The 20,871-nt window shown below is 45.0% G+C and overlaps 1 long non-coding RNA gene across 1 annotated transcript; it reads right to left on the reverse strand.

Annotated features, from left to right (window-relative positions):
• Positions 1–674: 674 nt before the first annotated feature.
• LOC135324924 (uncharacterized) lies at positions 675–20,506 on the reverse strand. Its single transcript, XR_010386155.1, has 3 exons — positions 20,309–20,506; positions 3,845–4,087; positions 675–782 (listed from the first exon to the last, which is right to left on the reverse strand). It is a non-coding gene; the product is annotated as an uncharacterized LOC135324924 (long non-coding RNA).
• Between the last annotated feature and the right edge of the window lie 365 nt (positions 20,507–20,871).

A 20,871-nucleotide genomic window follows, 5' to 3' on the forward strand; every position in this document is an offset into this window, starting at 1 on the left:
ACCTTCACAGCTAGCTTAAATTAGATGTCTCACTTAAAGATAGTTAAAGTTAGAGGAAACAACTCTTGTTCTCAGCTATTTGATTGTTGTTAGACAGCTTAATGAGATCATCTGAATATGCAAATAACTGGGTGCGAAAAATGAGAGAACAGAATAATACCATTTGTGTTCTGATAAAAATATATCGGTGAATTCAAGAGTCCAGTTAGGGCTGGGCTTTCAGCATCATGAACATGCATGCAGAATTGCACGCAACACACATTTCAGAATCTGCAAGTAAGACCAGCGTGCCTTTACACACCGGTACTGCAACTCCCATACTCAGTCAAGAGCAGGTAAAGGTTTGCAGGTAAAGACACTGCTGTTAATTTTAATGGGCATAAATACTCGAACACTGACCAGCCCAAGTCACTGGAACTGTTAAAATGTACCCATTGCTATCTGGCACCTTCAGACTGCTGGTGTTTATGGAGGAACTAGGAAAAGTCTGGAGCAATTGAAACATTGTAGAATATTTTCCACCATCAAGAAGTACTTTATTTACAAAATACTGGAATATTCTTTTTTTAAAATAAGCAGTATTGTTGACTCTCCTCAATATATTAAAAACATGCCTAAGATAGAGAAATAATTCAAACGTGCAACTTTAAAACAAAAAGAACCACCTCTCAACACACTGTTATTTCATTTTTAATGATGTCCAAAACTGTGTTATCTATAATCCAACAGATTGATGCTCCTTCAGGTGATTGAATCAGAAGAACATTTCAGGTCTTCTTTTCCTAAAGACAGGAAAGCAAATGTCAACCTGCTGTGAATAAACTAGTCCTGTACATCAGCAATATGACTCCTTCTTTTATACATCAAGAAAGCTTCAATTCCAAAACTACTGATCCAGCTCTTTTTATAAACAGGCCATATACAACACGAAACAAAAGTATCTAGCCCATTACCTCAATCATCAATGATCTTTTAAGAGATTATTTAAAGCACCTCACCCACGGAAGAGAATGCTGTATTACATTCGCTAATATTGTTACATAGAAAGTGGCAAAAGATTTCTTACCCATCTAGGTATTTAGACTGTGCCCATCAGCATGGGTTTACCTTTAACAACTTCAAGAGGGTTAACTCAAATAGGAGGGAAGAATGGAATTTTGTTGGGTTTGCTCATGATCATTTCTAAAAGTTTGGGAGCGAAACAATGTGCAAATCTGGTTTGTGCAAAAGGGCAGAATTATTGCTTTGCTCATCTTTGGAAATGGTTGCCTAAGCGATGCTGCACACGTCCACATAAATGAAGACGTGTTCTATGGACCTTCCAAAAATACAACATGAAAGACAGTAAGGAATAAAAATGCTCATTCACACACCGAGCTGCACATATAACTGTCTTCAATGCTAATGAGAATATGCATTGTTAGCTGCAAATATGCATTTATCTTGGAAAGCATTGTTTGAGGCTATTTTTTGCTGCTGGAAGCAGACGAACGGAAACCATCTTAGCCGTACAGGCTGCATCTCCCACCGCGGCACGGAGAGCGGCCGAAGGAGTGGTGAGCACGTGGAGCAGCTGTGCCCTGTTAGCTGCCTGTCAGACGGCAGCCAGCAATACGTTACCGGGCACGTGGACCGAATGCCCGCACCCTTGCCTCCTCGCAGCAGCCCCTCGCGTGCCCGCTTTATGGGCAGATGTGTCGTTGTACGCACACACAATGCTACCGTTAGGAGAAAGCGCGGAAAGACCATCCTCCTAGCTGGAGCGGACTGGCAAACCCGCTTTCACACTGTAACGAACATTTTTTATCCGGCCCTAAGTGAGCGTTCTGGGAGGGTTTCTCTCCAAGGCTGCTTGCGCAGGCGCAGCGGAGGGAGACAGGCACACGCGGGTCCTGTCCGGCGAAGGCGCGTGGGGCAGTGACCGGCCTCCCGGGCAGCGAGAGCTAAGGGAGGACCCCGTCTCGGGCCCGCTGGCGAGGCAGCCCGGTGCGCAGCCCATCATCCAGGACGGGCCTCCTCCGAGAGCACCAGACACGTGCAGCGCGGTGCAGCGAGTCACCCAGGCACTTGGAGAGGTGACCCACATGGCCTGTTTTGGATGCCCACCTTAGCATGGGGAGAACCATTGCCCAGAATCACATCTATGTTTGGCCAGACGATCCTCACCCTGGTTTCCCTTTGGCCAAGGTGACATCCGATGGGCTGCAAATTTAAAAGCCACCTCTAAAGCCCCACATTTTCCAATGTGATTAAATGTTTCATAGTTAAAGGATTGTAAGTTAGGCACAAGCTGCGGTCCAAGTTCCCATCTTGGTAATTCAGCCGCCGATTCCAATGGCGCTCTTGCATCGCAAACAGCCCTCGCCTACCCTGAAGACATTCAGTGCTTGAATGCCTTTAAATAGGCTAGCGATAGCAACTTTCACAATGATGTTTGGCAAATACTCTCCTGGCATTTATAATGGAGAATGGGAGTATTTTTATCACTAATGCACATTAAAAATTATATATGTACTTGTTACTATGAGTATGTGACTGACAATTTCATGTATCTATTTTGCTTTTATGCTACACTATAACATTTCATAATGGGAAAGCATAATGTGCGGGGGTTACCTATTAATTTATAACTATTCATACACTGCCCATCAACTTTATAATAATTCTTAAAAAAGAGCGGTGTTCAAAACCGGACAATTAATTGTAAACTTTGCTTTGTTCATGTTTGCAGACTTTTGCTTTGCTTCATTAATGGGACCCCTTTCCCTGGCCCATTTGTGTTTCAGATGAGAGACTTGTTTTCTCCTGTTCTCTGACAACACAGGAAATATGTTTGTATAAATGAGAAAGCTGGTTCAGGCAGTGGCATTTCAGACAAGGAAGCAGAGGCTGTACTTTGGAGCTGCACATAAGCATAATTTGAAGAGGTAACAATGAACTACACTGTATTTACACAAGCATTTGTAATAATAGCTCATGAGCTTCACAGAGTGTTTTATTCCTATTAGCACAATTGCACAATTGGTTTGTCACTTGGTATCTTATCTGTCCTATAAATCTTCCTGCTAGATAGGAAATCTAGTCCATTTTGCCATCATCTTTCACATTAAGCACACATCTCCTGCTGCTGTACTAGGGGGAAGTAAAATCTAAGGATTCTTTAAAACACTTCATTATTTTTTAATTCTACAGTACAGCACATTAAAATTAAAATGAAAAGCCCTGCACCTTATATTACTTGATGAGCTTTACAGAAATTGTCATAATTGTGTGGGGGTTTTTTAATGACTGCTTCTTGTAAAATACCTTTGGTAGTGCAAGATCAAAGCAAAGCAGAGATGTCTGCTACAAGATGATAATTCAGGTAAACACACTCAATGGTAAAAATGCAAATGTTGAAATGTGATTGACTTTGCTTCTATTTAATGTTTATTTTCCCTGCCAAAGCAACGACAAGTTCAAACTAATTCCAGACCTGCTGTAAAATAAATCGAAGTCAACTCGTTTCCATTTTTTTAACTTAACCTAGATCTCGACCGGTAAAACACTCCTCAAAGGTTTCATCTAGTCAGCTTTCTATTGTGCTCCAGGAACATGAGACGGAGCTCAAAAGAAATTAGCCCGGCTCTAAATATTTCCAAAATAATTCCGTCATTAATTAAGAGCGCACAGAAAGGGACCATCCTTGCCTCCCGCGTGACGGCAGCTCTGATTTCTGCGCATGCTGTATATCCCGTGATTGCGACCCGCTCTCAGAATTAAACTTTTTAAATCAATAAAACACCAGTCAAAGGGGGAGGAAGGCACACGGCTAACAGGTGTAAACCCACGTAGTTTCATTTACCAGGATCGCGCCCTCTGTCCATGCTTTCTCTGTGCTGCTGCGGAGCGGCTCCTTGTCTGGAAGATTCCAGTGTTATCTTGAAAATGCATATTTTTTTCTGAGGCACCTGGTGCAGATGGCTCAGACTGAACTTCCCAGAAGTATCTGCATTAGGCCAAAATCTCTAAATCCAAAGTAAGTCTGCTGCAGCCTGCAAGCTCCTTGCATAGGTGTGACATCTGCACGTGGCATCTTCCGCAGAGCCTACAGCAACACAAAAAAGAAGCCATAACAACACCACAATTAATTACCATTAATCATGATACCCCTGTTTATTCACGCATCGTGGGAAGACTGGTATCACAGCAGATTAAAGCGTATGGGGCAGAGCGCTGCTCGCTCTTTGTGGCGGGTGCCTGTCACACCTGCTCAGTTCTCCTGCTTCATAGAAATATTAATATTCCCTCCAAAACAGGATTCGCTCTGGATGAGAGCACGTTAGCACAAGGAAATGTCAAATAGTCTAATTCAAGCGCTTTTAGAAAACAGACATAAAATTGAGACTGTAATAGTATAAATAGAGAGGTGAAATTACACTCCAGCAGAGAAAGAGAGAAATAGAGAGGCGCTGAGACAGAGTTATAGACAGCTAGACATCCATTACGTGTCTATATTGAAACACACTTATCCACAATAAGAAACACACATCTACCCACAGAGTCACACAACACATCATACTAATTCTCATTTACGGGAACGGCAGCGCTGGCAGGGACAATCCGCCCTGCTCTCCTCTCCAGCACGAGCCCTGCGGGCAGGGGCCAGGTGACCGCGGAGGGCGGCAGGGGACGACTGCCTGTCTTTTTTTGTTATTTTTTAATTTGCAAATTTTAACAATTGCTAGTAGCAACAGGGAAATTTCAGGAAGGGGAGGTGAATCGAGCTGCATTGCAGTTGCAGCCCTGCTCCGCTTCGCCTCGCCTGCGCGCTCGGACGGGGGGGAAGCGGCCCGGGACCGGGGAGCAGCCGCAGAGCAGCCTCACCCCGTGCTCTGGCTCCCCGCAGGCTCAGCCCTGGTGCTGCCAGATCGCCCCAGTTTATCTCGTTTGGCCTGTCACACGTTGCTCTGGGGACAAGCCGCGTTAGCGCCCGAACACCTTCAGCTATGTCTAAATTCCCAAGTTTCCCGTTTGTCTCTTGCGGAGTTGCGCCAGTGCAGCTGTTTGTGGAGCCGAGCTGTAACTCTGATCAGCAAAGGGTTGAGGATAAAAAAAATATCATTTTGGGGAATTATTTTTTCTTTTAGCAGATTACGACTCCAACAATCCAATTTAAAATAACTTTAAAAAATGAAGTTTTTGTTTATTCATCTGTTTATCCGGATCCTTTTGCTGACCTGGTGCCGAGTGCAGTCCCAGGGACATCCGTATCAGCACAACTGCGAGGACGACCAGCCGCGAGACAAAACCTTGTAAGCTGGCCTGGCTGTCCAAGGGAAAGTGATGTGGCATGCGGGGGTACTGAAATGCAGTTTGGGACTGGGAAAGAGTAAGCGGAGAGAAGAGGAAGCCGGGGACATTTTAAACTGACTTTTCTGCTGGAACATCAAATGGCTTGCTAGAAAAAGGAAGAATAGTTGCTCAAAGGCCCAGATATTCAGAATATTTTCTCTCTATTGCAGTGAAATCTAGTTTCAACCAAAGCAAAATTTAACATCTGCTTAAATAGTTGCTGAATTGTGACCCTAGTGCAGTGAACTGTTTGTTGGTAAGCAAATCATATGGATTTGGAAGAAGGTGGATTACAATATGCATGATCTGTATAATCATACATCTGAAATTACAGCTTCTTTAAGCACTTGGGCAAACCTAGAAACAAAAATCATGAAATGTTTCTGCTGTAAAAGAGCTCTTTTGAAAGGCACTGTAGTTGAGCACAAGGTATTGAACTTGGGAATGGTCATTTGCAGAGCGGAAGGATGCCTTCTGCTCCTGAAATCACAGTGAAAACGCCTCTGCTTTAACACATATGTGAGACCCCACCGGGGCTGCAAGATCACAGAGGTTTCTCATGGCCACAAAATCTATTAAACTCCAACGATAATTTCCTAACCAGAGCGTTTAAGTGTCTCTGTAAGCATCTAAATATTTATGTACATGCAAGAAAAGATAGCTGTATTTCTTCGTGAAAGACAAACACTCCTCCGACAAAGAAAAGACTAAGTACTCTCTCACCTCAGTCAACTCTTCCTTCGCATTAAACTTCATAAATGTTTCTTGTGCCAAACCTAGTATGTATATGGATTTTTTTTTTACAATTATTTGCTCTCGTGTAATTCTGTTATTCTTGCACAGACTTGAATTTTTAATTTACACTTTATCAGAGCCCCTGAATATTGTCCTTCAGTACCTTCCTTGAATGTGATTTGAGGCTCTCGAAAGGAATCCGACCGCCGGGCTGGCGACCAGCGCGCTCTGCGGCACAGCGGAAAGGGAGCCGCAAGCAGCCAGCGGCCCCGCTGCCCTCCAGCCCGGACCTGGCGGGCGCACGCTGAGGGCTGCGGTCTGCGCGCTGAGCTGCAAGGGGAAGGAGGAAAAATAAAAGCAGCTTGGCACAGAAAGACAAGCAGAACTAAAAGGAGAAAGGGAGAGGAGGGTCCAGGCGAAGACGTGACAGGAGGCACAGAGTGAAAGCCAGCTGGGGAAAGCCAGGGCACAAGGAGGAGTATTTCCTCTCCTTCTCTTTAATTTTTACTAGCAGAAAATATTAGATAAAATAAGTGACAGAAGGACCCTAGATATTTTCTGAAATACGCAGTCACACAGGATATATGATGTAGCCTCAAATAAAGATTTTATCCCTGTAAGTGTGGCTGGTCATGTTACACATGGCTGACTGTGCTGTGATAAGGCAGTTCCCGGCAGATGAGCATCAGTAAAATGTTTACACCCTGCCTCCACATCCTGCCTTCTGGATGTGCAATATACTCTCACAGAAAACCTATTTTAGGAATGTTTTAGAGAGCATTAAAGCATTTTACAGAGACTATTTTTTGTCTACCTACACCTGTAGAGCCAAGTTCTCCTGATAATTATCAGTTCAAATGCAGCAGGCTCAGAGGGAGCAATGAAAACCTTACAAACACCAAACGTGACTTTTCTGGCTCTGGATATTTGATGCCTGGAAAGCCTTGCCGTGGGCTTTTTCAGGGCTGGAAGGATGTGATGGATTGCTTTAGGAAACTGCCTTTTACACAGATATAAACGCCCTATTTTCAGGCACTCTGAGCATTAAGGTGGCAGGAGGTAAAATCATTATATATTTGGAAACAGAGAAAATTTACACGCCACGGGTGAAATTCCTTCTCTGGTTTTTGGGCATGTGTAGCTGGACGCCTAGGTGTCACGCACGTCTGGGGGAGAGAGGGACCCCTTCTCCGGCGTTTGTCTGTAAGCGGTGGGGGCAGAGCAAGGCGAAGCTCGGGGCGGCGATGGCGACGGCCGGGTCCCATGGGGGCGGCCGGCTCCGGCCACCCTGTGCTCCGGCCCTCGCCGAGGCCCAGCGTCCTGCCCACATGCTTTACCCCAACTATCTGCCTGGTTTCCTCACGCCCAAGGTGCTACAGGCCTTTTTTGGAGCATATTGCCAAGAACCCTTCCTGCAACAGGGATGTTTTCCTGAGTTGGAGTCGTCAGCTATTCAAAGCAGACCTCGATACTATTGCAAAAACATGTTTACGAAAGGCCATACATGATGTATTTGAAATTTGGTTCTGCTCTTCTAGGCTTAACGGATTCATTGGTTGCTTCTTTTTCTCTGATTGTCTGAAGAAGGTAGGCCAAAGCGCGGTCTAACATATTAATAACTCAGTTGTTTGAATATTGGTCCTGATTGGGTACTTCTTATTCAAGGAAAAAAAAAAAAAAAAAATCTGAGGGTCTATACATTCCCTGCATGGCAGGGTGGGCAGCATAAAATGAGGCGGCAGTTTCTAAAATAAAACTGTACAAACTTCTCTTAAGGGGTCAAAGATGTTTTGCCTGAAGCTGGCAACCAAGGCAGGTGCAAGGACTGAATCAGACTCTTTCAAAACCCTATTCTTTTCCACCTACATTCCTCCTCCTGAGTCCCATGCAGGTTCCTACATCAGCTATCACATGCAGAAGAATCAGCAAACTGTAGGAAAGACTTAAATAGTGAGTTCATCTCTCTGCTAATTCAGGATTATTGTCTACTGTCTCGTTGTGTGTTTCTTTTCTTTTTAGTTAGTAGCTTTTCAAAAGGGCAGAAGAGATCAGGGATTTGTACCTTTCTTTTAAAACAGAGTAAATTCAGCAGTGCAGAATGAGTAATGGAGAAATCTTTTTTTTAGTATTTTCCATACAAAGTATGGAAATTTAGTATTTTCCTACAAAACAAAGTTTACAATAAAATTAAAAAGTCCTAAAATGAATTTTTTTTGGTGTAAAATACTTTTTAAGTTCCTATTAAGTTAAAATGGTACTATCATTTGCATTCAGCATATTTAGGAAATTTGAAAATTCAAATTTGTTGTGACAAATTCACTGCCACTGATTTTTTAATTATTTTTAAAAAACAGAAATATAACATTAACCTGATTTACACAGGCACAATAACCCTTTGCACAGCTGAAAGTCTACAAGGGGATAACACACAAACTACTTTTTATGGCGTAATGAAATCTTTAACGTCCAGCTAACACAGAATGGTCCTCAGTCTCTAGGCTGCAGAAGTTCCTTTAGTACCTATGTTAACAAGTCTTCATATATGGTCTGTAAGATTATATTAGTTACTAAAAAAAAAAAAACCTGAAGTAAATGTAAGATGCAAGGATATGGAAGGCAGACAATAGCAATTTTAAAATATTTGTACAACAGAAACATCCTGCCTCCGAGCGACGCTGGCCAAGTCGGCCTGCTGGGCTGGACGCTGCAAAGCGCCTGCAGCCGACGGCCCTCGGCAGCATCCTCCGGCTTTGCCTGGGCTCCCGAGAGCCCGGCCCCGAGGAGCTGCCCCGCTCCACCCGCGCGGCGCGGCAGCAACGCGAGCTGCCGGCGAGAGCCCGGAGAGCCGGAGGAGCCGCCGCGGCCTGTCTCAACAACTGCCGTGCACTTAACATTTTTATTTTTCCCCTGTTGTGGAAAACGCACCATTGAAAGGTCGATTAAAACGTGCTCCGGTGAAATTAAAGATGTCACATAAACCATCAGGGCTTGGTCACTCAAAGCTACGACCGAAACACAGTTCTTGCCTCATTCCTTCTCGCTGATATTTTGTCGGCGCAAGCATGAGATTTTAAGGATTACACAGATAGGATTATGCAGAGGTTTAAGTATCTTTAGCCATAATTTATTGGGACGAAATTCTCCATTACCCAAGGTGCAAATTCCCCGGGCAAGGAGATGGCCAGGCAGCCCCGGGGTGCCAGTGCCGGGAGCACGATGCAGGGCCGGGCGCAGGGCTGGCAGTGAGCGTGGGCACCGTCGCCCCCCGGCCCACGGCGGGTTACCGTCCTCGGGGACTCGGCGAGAACGGAGATCTGCTTCCGCACTGCTGTCGGAAAGCAGCACTTCAGGTACCCTTGCCATGATGGCAGTAAGGCAAAACCAGCGGTGAATTGGCAGCTGCTGGTTCAGCCCCAACGGCAGACGGGTCGGGGTGTATGGGGATAAGGCTCCTTCAGACCATTACCAGGCTCTGAGCTAGATTTTGGTCCTGTTTGCCTCTTTTTCCATGTCTGTCTCATTGCCAGGTGGCTTCAGGCCCTTGTCTGCACATGGTGGCCGCTCTTTGTGCTGCTCCTGCTCCTCCTGCTCCTCCTGCTCCTCCTGCTCTTCATGTTCCTCATGCTCCCCATACTCCTCACGCTCTTCATGCGCCTTGCGTTCCTCATGCTCCTCGCGCTCCTCACAGCCGTGGACACCCAGCAGCACAAGGACCTGCCCTGGGATTGCGACCAGTCGTGAGGCCACCGCCTGCAGGTCCCACCTGGCCTTGCTGCCTCCTGCTCCTGGCCTTGCTGCCCTCTCTTCTGCTCCGGCAGCGACACAGGGAGCGATCCCAGCCAGAAGGTAGCTTGGGACGGCGGCTCTCTGGCATAGCAATTTGCTAGCTGATTTCCTACAGCACTGCCAACATTTGGAGCCAGGATGGCTGTATCATGTTAAATCACTTGGAAATATTTTTACTCTCATTGGGCTCGATGACTGGTAACTCTGGTTAGAAAGGATGTCACATTTATTTGTAGTTCTCAAGTATAGAAGTTATGCAACTCTTTGCTTAAAAACAAACACCTGAGCTTAACTCAATGCAAGGAGCCACCACAGAGGGCCACATTCAGACCTGGCTCACCAAGCGTGAGCAGTGTGCAGTGCAACCACTTCACTCGGACAGAAAGTCTACTGTAAATGTGCACATCTGATTTTGTTTTACTTACACTATTTTTACTCTGTGCAATTGTATTGACTCTGGTAGAAGTCACCCTACTTTATGTTAGTGCTGTAAAGATCAGACTCTGACCCAAATAATCAGTATTGGAAGTAGGACTTTTAGATAAAAATCTCTTGAATTTCTTTCACTATAGTAGAAAAAAAAGGGAGTGATTTTGGCATATGCTCTCCAAACACAAATTCAATCCTAGTTCCAAACAAGCAAATTGATAAACTACATTACTCTCTTAAATAAATGTAGCCAAAAGTGGGCATTTTATCTTAAGGAGAAAGAAAGAGATAGAAAGAATAAGTTATTTCCTCTAGGAGATCAAAATATGATGTGGAAAACAAGAAAATAAACTTAAATGGTGTTGTAATCCCCAAAGAAAAACCTTCAGTAATACTGTGCCCATAGCAGGTAGCTCACAAACACGTAAATCATTTTATCTATAAATAACTCAAGATTACAAGAAACTGATTTAAATAGTTTTATTCTAACTTAAACAAACAGGGTGATTGGAAAACAGAATTATGACAGACTAGGGGTCCAGCCTGATAAAAAGTCTATTAGCTGCACTGATTTGAAGGGATTATTTTAGGAATGAGAAAGAAGAGAGAGAGAGAAAGGAAAGACAATTGCTGCTTGGTAGTGGGGGACCAAAGATGGAGAATGCGGGTACGCGTCAGACCCACTCGCGTAGTGTCGGCATCGCCACGTTGGAGCATCCCCATATGAAAAGGGTGCATATTGCACACGCTCCTCAGCTCCGATTAATCCTTGGGAAGGCTTCTGAGCATTTTATTAAAACCGTGCTTGCTAATACAGTTTTTCCAGGCATTTACATTGTGCTCATCGCCATGATATCTGAGCACTTGGTGTCTGAGTTACAGTTTCTTAATTATAGTCTCAGTTGGAGACCTGGTTATATGGCGATGGGAGCCAACACCTGGAAAGAGCAGCGCTCCCCATAGCAGGTGGGGTGGTAGGGTAAGAGGCAGTGCGTGCAAACTGGGACATAGCAAATTCCAATGACATAGAGAGAAATTCTGGTTTTTTCCCACAAAGGTGATCAAACCCCGGCCCAGGTTGCTCAGAAAGGGGGTAGCATCTCCACCCCAGGAGCTCTGCAGAGCTCAGCTGGACCTGGCCTTCAGCGGCCTCGTCTAAGCCAACCTGCCTGACCATGGGGCTGGGCAACCGGGCCGCCAACCGCAAAATACTCAGATGCTGTGAATGAATTTAATGGGAATTACAGGTCTAACGCTTTCAATTGGCACTTACATATAGAAAGTGTGCAACAGTGCGCCGTGCCGCTCGGTACGGCCGCCCCTTTCCTTCTGGCCCCCGAGTCCTGTGATCTCAATCATAACTCTGCAGCCGTTTAACTCCCCTGACACACCACGAATAAACATTAAATCACTCAGCGGGTTCGTGCGACCTTCTGTGTTCACCAAAACCAGGAAACAAACTCCTTCTCCTTTAACCCCCCACAAAAACGGATCAGAACCTAATTGCCCACAGCAGGAGACTTTGCGCTAGACCCTGAGGGAGCAGGAAGGGCCGGGAAATCACGGCTTGGAAACCGGCAGTCTAGCATTTACCCACAGGTCAGGAACAGTGCATACGGCTAAGATGTAGGTGCTTTTTTTAATTTCAACCTCAGAGATGTCATCTTTGCAGTGAGAGAGGGTGGAGAGCGAGAAAGGAGAAAAAAAGGAAAGAAAGTAGAGAGATGGTGTTATTTGCTTTAAAGGAGCAGTGTAACTGCTCTCAGAGTCCCGGTGGTGGTAGGAGGACATCGCGGATTGATGATCATTAGGAACTAACCAAAGTCTCAGAGGTTAATTTCAATTAAGATGACTATTTTAAACTGGTGGTGCTTCATTTGCAAGAAGTCATTTGCAAAAGTCACCTCTTTGGTGGATTTTTCTGTCCGATCATACCAGGCCTCTGCTTCCCTCACTAAACATTTATTCGATAAGAAGTGACCATTCCTATATACCTACTTATTTGGAGAACATCGTACCTCACTAGATCTGTTTCCAAGCCGTCTGAAACAGCTCCTGAGCTCTGCAAGGCCTTTATCAAAACCATGCTATGAAGGGACATCTGCAAATACACAGGGAGCGAGAAACCTGCTGCAGAACAAATGCCGTTCACTTCAGGAACTGCAGATGTTATCGCAAAGATTTCTGCTCCCTTCCTTGTCTTTGCGGCAGGCCATGAGGGCACAGTGGTGACTCCACAGCGTGACCTGTGCATGTGTATTTGTAATTATTAGGCTTTTCAGACTACAGACCAGAAGAGCATATGATTCTTGATTATAAATCTGTAATACCTGACCTCATGTGCCACTTTAGAAGTAGCATTATCAATGTAAGTACAGAATATCTGCAAGGGTCTGCTAAAAAGGACAGTCTGAAAAAGCACGGACGGACCGTGGCAGAGCTCTTCTTGGCTGGACGCAAGTAAATTTTGCAAATAAGCATGTAAACAAGAGAGTCTGTTGTTACCAATGCCCCTGTCTAATCACAACCAGGAAAACGCAAAATATAAAAGCCAGCCCCTTCCCCAGAGAGCTTCTGACGTGAAAGAGGAGAAAATGGGTAGAAACAGGTAAGATGCGGGAAAACCGAGCCATTACCGCTCAGTGTGATAGGCAGCAGGCACCTTGCCAAGGCCAAACAAAACCGTCTCCGGGAGCACCTGCCTACAGGGCGCCCTTTCCAAAAATGAAGGTGCAGGCCTAGGAAGTTCACTGCTTTCCACAGATTTTCCCAGACTGGGTGCAGTGCAGTGCCTAAAACTTCTTCAGCTTAATATTTTGAGAAGCTTCTCTTCTTTTTTCGTTATTCGTGGCTATTTCTAGCTAAGATGACTTTCCGGTATTAGTGGCAAAAAAATCCCCTTGTGACAGAGTGGCATGGTGCATTTTAATTGATATGGTTAAGTTTTGTAGCAATTACTTTCTTGTAGGTTTCTGATGCTTTTTACTGAAAAATATATAATGCTAAATGGCCTGCAGGCCTATGCGTCTTCAGAGCAGGCCAAATTGCAGATGGGTATTAGGTTCAGTGAGTGAAAAGCTGAGCAGTCTGTGCTGCTAATTACAGTGTAAACATTTAATAAATATTCCTTCTTTTTATCCTTTGCCCTTTTCAAAAATGAAAGGTTGTAATTTACATGTACGATAGTTCCTAACTGCCTCTTCACAAAACCTGCTTGTTTTATTTATTTTCTATCTTCTTTGGGGAAGAGGTGGAGCACATGAAAGAGAGCAACATTTCTACCCTCATCTCCATGTCTGCTACAAAACCAAGCTCCCTCCAAAATCACCCCCAACTCCCTCCCCACGAAAAAACTACAGAGCAACAGCCAAGCTGTCTTATGCTTCCACCTGTGATCTCAAACGATAATTCTCCTCAACTGCATTTTTAATTAGAGAATGATTATCTGTAAACATATGTGTGCGTAAATACACGCACACCTACCCATTTTGTGCAAAGCAGTTTGTTTGTTTGTTTTATACCTATTCAGATACCGAGATGGTTGCAGGTTTGGGAGGGTTTTTTGTTTGTTTTTTACAGCACAGTATGGCTGCAGGAATGGTTATGTTTGGGCTCCATATGCAGGTTCCAGCCATATATTCAAGCTGGACAATAAAGCAGGGAAAAAACAGCTGATACACAAAAGGGACCGTCTAGACAGTGCCCCATCAGTCTGGCTAAATTTGGTGCTGGCATTCCCAATGGGATTGTAATATAATTGTTCTGGTGTCTGCGTTCATTCCCCCTGTCAAACACCATCCCAAATATACATCCTTTTTTCAATACAATAGGCCCAAACTGTACCATTAGATGGAAGCAGCTTTGAAACAACAACCTAAGCAAATAGCTCCTAATGCACAGAAAACCTGTTCTTTAATTGCTGGGAGGAAAAAAACCCACATCATTCTTTAATCAAAATGGAATTAATTTGATATTCAATCAAAATATAATTATTTTAATTAAGAAACTAAAAATAATTTGCGAAGAAATCCTGAAAATATACTTTTGTATGAGCACAGAGCAAAGGCGTCTTCTCCTGTGTGTTTATTAACCTCTCAAGGAAAATTTAAGAGAAACTCAGAGATATGAAAGTGTAATGATAGGTATGGATCATAAATTCTAATGAAGGAAAAAAATTAATGAAAAAAAAAGAAAAAAGTGTTAAAGAGGAAAAAGCAAGGAAAAATTGCTGCCATTTTACCCTCTTACAATTAAAAGGAACCAGAGGTTATTTCTTGGATTTCTGTGAGAAGACTTCCGTATTTATTTGGATTTTTTGACTGTTCAAAAGATATCTGATAGATACTAGAAGCATAATCTCGTCTTGATTAAAGCTTGTTCTGTATACTTTCTAAAAATCTGAGAAAAATCTGTAAAAATATAAGAAATTTTTATCAAGGAAACCAAGCACGAATTCCGAGCTTAAATAAAGAAAAAAGAAATTAAGAACATTGGTTGTGTCACTGATGTCCATAGACGGAAACACAGAAGTAGAAGTGTGCAAATAAAACGCGAAGAAGCACAACCCCTACTTTAGGAAAGTAAGATGCAGAAAATACGTTTGTGATTTGACCATATTTGCAGTTACGTGCTACCTTTTTTTGCTCTTTCGTCCTTTTATTTCAAGACCAATCTATTTCAAGACCTTTAGACGTGAACGGGACTGCGGCGCGATTTTAGGCATTTAAAAGAAGTATTATGCCGAACAACTTTGTTTGAAGCGCGTGGCTCCCAAAGCACAGCGAAACTGCCCACGCTTCGCACCGGGAGCCCACGTACTCTGCGGCCCAAGCCCACGGGAAACGCCGCACGGCCTCGCGCCGGGGCAGCGCCTGGGCCGCATTCTTGCGTGACCCTCTTGCCGAGGGAAGCCCATGACCCAGGATCCCGCCGTCTTTCAGCACTGCCGGCGGGCAGTAGCCACGAGCCTGAAGCTTGCCCGTAACCCGCAGCCGCGGAGCGAAGCCAAACCCGCCCGGCCCCCAACATCGGCGCCTGCGGGCCCCCCAGTTTGCACTGCAGCAACTTCTCCTGCAGCAGCTTTGGGGCCGGGGCGCCCCGCTCCGCGCCCCGCGGGAGGGAGCCTCTGCTGCGGCCTCTGCACCGGCACCGGCACCGGCGGCCGCCGCGCCGAGCGCCCCGCGGGCCGCGGGCGGAGCGGGCCGGGCACCCGGGCGGGTTCCCCTTTCGGGCCAGGCCGGGGGCGGGGCAGGGGGCGGCCGGCGCCGGCTCGCTGCCCCAGGGCCGGGCTGGGGGGCCGGTGCGCGGCCGCGGAGCGCCCGGCGGGGCTCGCCGCAGCGGGGGGCGGGGGCGCGTTAGCGAGGCGCCCGGGCCGGGCCGGGCCGGGCCGGGCCGGGCCGGGCCGGGCCGCGGGAGAGGCCGGTGAGGTGCGCGGGGCCGCTCCGCTCCGCGCAGCAGCGCGCAGGCCGGCGCGGCTGGGCGCGGGGGCTCTGCAGCTGCCCCCTCGCACTTGAATAAAGGCGAGCTCCGCTTTCGGGAGGGGGCGAGATCCGTGAATACCTTGCCCAATAAGAGATGAGGCATATTGAAAACTATATTAAATTACCCTGATTAACAATTTAGCCACGAACAGGGGAGCTTTGGGAGATCTCTATAGGCAGGGCTGGGGGCTATTCATGCCAGCAGCTAAGAGGTCGAAAGGTTTCTGAAGTTCACAGGCTCAGAGCCTTTGTTATGCTAACAGACAATCTCAAATCAGCTGCCTGCTGGAGTGTGAAATATAAATGATTCCTTGAGAACTTGCAATAAGTTGTCACTCTTGTTCTCCGAATACCGGCACAGGCTGCTAATTTCTAGCAGGCCCTTTCTGCGGCATCGCCAGCCCCCGATGAAAGCCTTTGTGGTTCAAATAATCTTTTTACGGGCGCTGTCCTACCATAACGGCCCAGATGCATCTTGGTTTTGGCTGTGCAGTGGAAACGGGAGCTCTCCGGACTTGACTTTCCCCCTACCCGAGGGGCGCCCGGGGCGGCGGGAGCCCCTGGCCCGGCCGCACGGCGGGCAGCACCCCGGGGCCGGGCGCTGGCAGGGGCGATAGTCTGGCAGCTCCCGAGCGCCAGAGGTTCAGCCCCTCGCCCCTGCGCTGAACAAAGCCCGGGACAAGATTTACGTGTCTGGGCAGCCTCTGAAGCTACCTGCCTCCCCTTTCACCGCCGCAGCCTCTAGGGCTGATTTAGGGCGCTCGGTGCCAAAGGGCGCTGCCCGCCGCGGCGGCAGGTCCCCCCGGGCTGGGGTCCGGCACCTGCGGGGCTCCTGCTTGGCCCGCTGTAGCCGAGGGCGAGGGCGGGAGGGACCGGGACCTGCACAGCTGGCCGGGCCTCGGCTTTGCGGTCCGGCACCAGGAGAAACACCCGCATCGCGCTGCAGAGCGTCGCTGCTAATGCCATTAAGAGGAGCAGAACGAGTTAATTGTCTTTACACAGGAGGAAGTCAGTCTGTGAGGGGACGTGAGCTGCTCTGGGCCAGCAGAGCGCGGAGCCTCCCCCGCGCACCCGCCGCCCGCGGGCAGGCGCGCAAGCTGCGCGGCCGCGGCGGGGTGGTGGTGGGGGACGCGACGTCTCCGCATCCCACCGCCACGCGGGACCGAAAATGGGGTGCGGGACGGGCCCGGGTGCCCCCCCCCCCCCCCGCAGGCCGCGGCGGCACGTGCGCGCCCGCTTTGCCCGGGGTGAAGTTTGGCTGAAGTGGGCGTAGTTTGCGCCCGAGGCGGGTGCGGGCTCGTCCGGCAAACGCGGCGCGGAGAGGTCCCTGTGGTGCCTCCCGGAGCCGATCCACGCTGGGAAGCGGTTTCGGTCGGGGTCGGGGTCGGGAGGCGGCGGTGGGGGGAGAGGCGGTAATTGTTCGCCTCCTAATCCGCATTTATTTCTCCTTTTGGAAATGGATCTCGCCAATTGCTGCCTGCGAAGTTTTTTCAAAAAAATCCTCCGAAAACAGGAGAAACAAAAGTTTGGGTTATGTTTTCTTGCAAGAGGAGAGAGGAGATTTTTCTCTTTTTATTCCTTTTATTATTTTTGGGGGGTGAGCGGATGTACGTGCGGGGGTTCTTATTCTGAAACACCAGACTCACGAATTGCCCGTGTCCTCAGCGTTATTAATAATACTTAGCACTTCCAACGCGCTTTGCATTTACAAAGATCCGAACAAACGCGCACTAATTAGTGTTGCTATTTTGTTCTGCATTTCGAGACTTTCTAAAAAAAAAAAAAGTTTTCCATTTTCCTGCAAGTTTTCAAACAAATGAAAAACACTGCATTCAAACTACTATTGAAAGTTTGTTGGTAAATTGCCAATAGTGGCATAATCAATAACCTCTGTAGCAGCTAATCCTGAACCAAACAGTCGGCATGTTAATGACGGTGTTGCTGACGGCATTTATTTCGTTGACAAATAACTTCACTCTCTGATTCTCACGTTTTTGGTGGTAGAATTTAAGGTCTAGAATTTGACTTTCCTTCTTAAAAAAAAAAAGAAGGGCAGAAAGTGAATAATACCAGGTCGTGTAATTATTACGTTACATAGCAAACAGTGTTTTTTAGGGAAATTTCCTTTTTGAGTTGATATCTTTAAACTATACAATAGTTTAAGTGCAAAGTTAGGAATTGCATTAAATATTCCTTTTGTTGAAATATGATCGACATATTGAAATAGAATCGACGTTAAAAGGAACTTATGCTCTTAAGCTTTCTACAGAGAAAATATGAACGATTAAGCAGTAAGTAAGTCTTTCAATAGATCCCATTAGATTATATAGCACGAAGTTAATTTGGAAAAGGAAGCATCCAGCAGTTTTCCTATTTTGTCATTCCTGAATGGTATACCTGCATGTTAGTTTGCAGACAAATTAATCTCGTTCACAAGAATAATAATATTTTGCTTACATATTTGCTTTTTGTAAATACATTTCAACAGAGAGCCATACGATGCAAAAATTATGTTTCATTCATATGTATGAGTAAATATAAAGGCAGATGTAGTTTGCTTGTAACCACTAGACAGTGATTGCCTGAAGTGCCAAAGGGGAATGCAACTTTTCTGTAGCCTATGGAATGATGAAAATATATTTTTACATATCTAGTATTGTCTTCGAGGCTAATTAAGGTGAAAGGCAATATCACAGCAGAAGTGAGACTGGGTGGAAAAGAACCAAGGAGAAAAAGTGCAAGATGACACCCACAAGATGGCTGCCTTTTCATGCTTTCTCTATGATTATAGTCCAAATTCTGTAGGAAAATTAATGTAAAATGCTCTTTAGGAAATCACACAGAAGAATTACACTTGTTTTCTCCTAACATTCGCAAACAGTAATAAAATGCATTAAACACATATAGGCTTATATACATACAAGTGAACGTTATATATGTTTGTCTAAAGCAATGCCCACTGCACGTTAATCATCATTTTGATATCCACAAGTTTGTGTGAGTGAGAATAGACAGTAAGATATAGAAAAATATGTAAGACATAAGATATCGCTTCAATAGGAAAGGCAGAATTAGGGTAGACGCATGTAACAACTGCATTATTTTAGCAGATGAGAAAATAGAGTGCGAATAATGCAGCTCAATAGTTAAAATATATCTTTAGGGTGTTTTTAGAGAGGCTTCTGAGATTTTTTTTTTTTTTTTTTTTTGCTAATAACCCCAATCTTTGCATGATCTTCTTAACATCTCGCTTCTTGGCCGAAATCTACAATTATTAAAAATGATAGTAATAAAAAAGGTAATGATCAACGTTGGATTTATACTCACGAAATGGAAGCTTAATAAAAAAATGTATTACAAAACATTAGATTAAATCCAGCGAGTTTAGACAAAAATAAGGCTGCATATAAACTGTAAATAGTTTGGATTTTAGTCTATTCAGCAAAATTGTTAGGTTACAAGGTTACTATGTGGGCTGAGACTGCAGACGAAGAACAAAGCAAGTGGTTCAGTTTCAATAGGAAATATAATAAAAACCCCTTTATCTAAAAGCCATCAGGGACAAGCACTCAATACAAGTTAACAAGCAGGAACTGATAAGATAACATTTATATGAGGTCAGAAGTCAAATGCCAGTCAAAGGCTTTTAACCTCTTGGGTCATAAACAGGAATAGTCAAAACACATAGATAGTTATTTATCGGATTTTAAAGGTATCTGATCATTGTGAGGGAATAACGCGATGATTTAACTAATTGGGATTTATAGATGAGGAACTTGGTAGTCGTTAACATAAAATGCAAAGCTTCTAGCCTATAATTCTTCATTTTTTTTTTCTAAATTCCCCTTTCTGTCTCTCGTAAATCTATAGACCAAAGCAGACAGGCGACCAAAACGATAAACATTGTCTTAAAACAGACGCATACTCAGTCAATACGTGGATTGATCTGTGCAATCCAAGACTTGTCTAAAGATTCAATAGACTAAATATTTACAGTCAACATACATAAAAGAACAATAACCTCCCTCCCTATTGTGGTGTTAATGCCACTGGAGTTTTGTTTTGTTGCTTTTCTTCTAGTCCGCTAAAGTAAAAAGAAATCTCGCACCAGTGTTAAGATGATGGGATTTCCCTTCATAAAAAACAGGTTTTAGCATTAAAAAAATACCTAATTTTAAGTCCATAAATACTGCACATAGATTTAGAAGAGCTTTAATTACACTTTTAATCTAGCCAGGGAATAGTCATTTCTCCTTCAAGTAGTTTTTATTTCCTATTGCAGATTTACTCTCCAAAATCTGTAACTTGCCTACATTTACGCCCAAACGTGCATTTTTAAGGTAATACTAAAACATTACCAAATAAAATAAAATATCTATCTTGCTAGAGAGAAACAGGGATTGATGGAAGGCCTGTCTAGGCCCACTGTTTCTTTAAACAGAGTTCACAATACACTAGGCGAACATTGAGGATTTAAAATGCTTTTAAATATTTATCAGAAGTATTTTATCACCATATTCAAATGACACCTGGAGTGCACTCACCTTTATTGACAATCTCTGTTCTGAAAGTCCATTTGCTTCACGAAAGCCCCCCAAGCAGAACAACAAGGACTAACCGTTTTCATTCAGTTAATGTTTAGTAAAAAACCAAGCAACCTTAATCAGCATGCTGATTGCATCGTCAACTAACAAATAATTTACTACTCTGAGCATTGCATTCCATTAAAAGCTCATTAAATTTTCTGTTCTCCAATGGGAGCTTTAGCTTTTGAACTGCATGCTTTTGCTCCGAATTATCACTTATTCCATTTTTGCAAAATGTTTTCCAAGGCATAGGTGAGAATTTCAATACCTATACACACGAAACATGGCAAAATAGATCTCAGATTTTGATTTCTATTATAAATTCAACAACTTGGGGGAGGAAAGCGGGGGGGGGGGGGGGACAGAGAGAAACTACTTGGCTGGATTCTGATCCAAGGAGTTTAACTTTGACGAAACATTCCCCTACCACGGAGGTGAACGGTGGGTGATTTAGGTGTGTGTACGTTTTGAACATATGGAGGGAGTAACACAGCAATATTTTGTCTTATAGACTGGAAGCG

This window comes from Dromaius novaehollandiae, chromosome Z, assembly GCF_036370855.1.
Source record: "Dromaius novaehollandiae isolate bDroNov1 chromosome Z, bDroNov1.hap1, whole genome shotgun sequence".
NCBI classification, from domain to species: Eukaryota; Metazoa; Chordata; class Aves; order Casuariiformes; family Dromaiidae; genus Dromaius; species Dromaius novaehollandiae.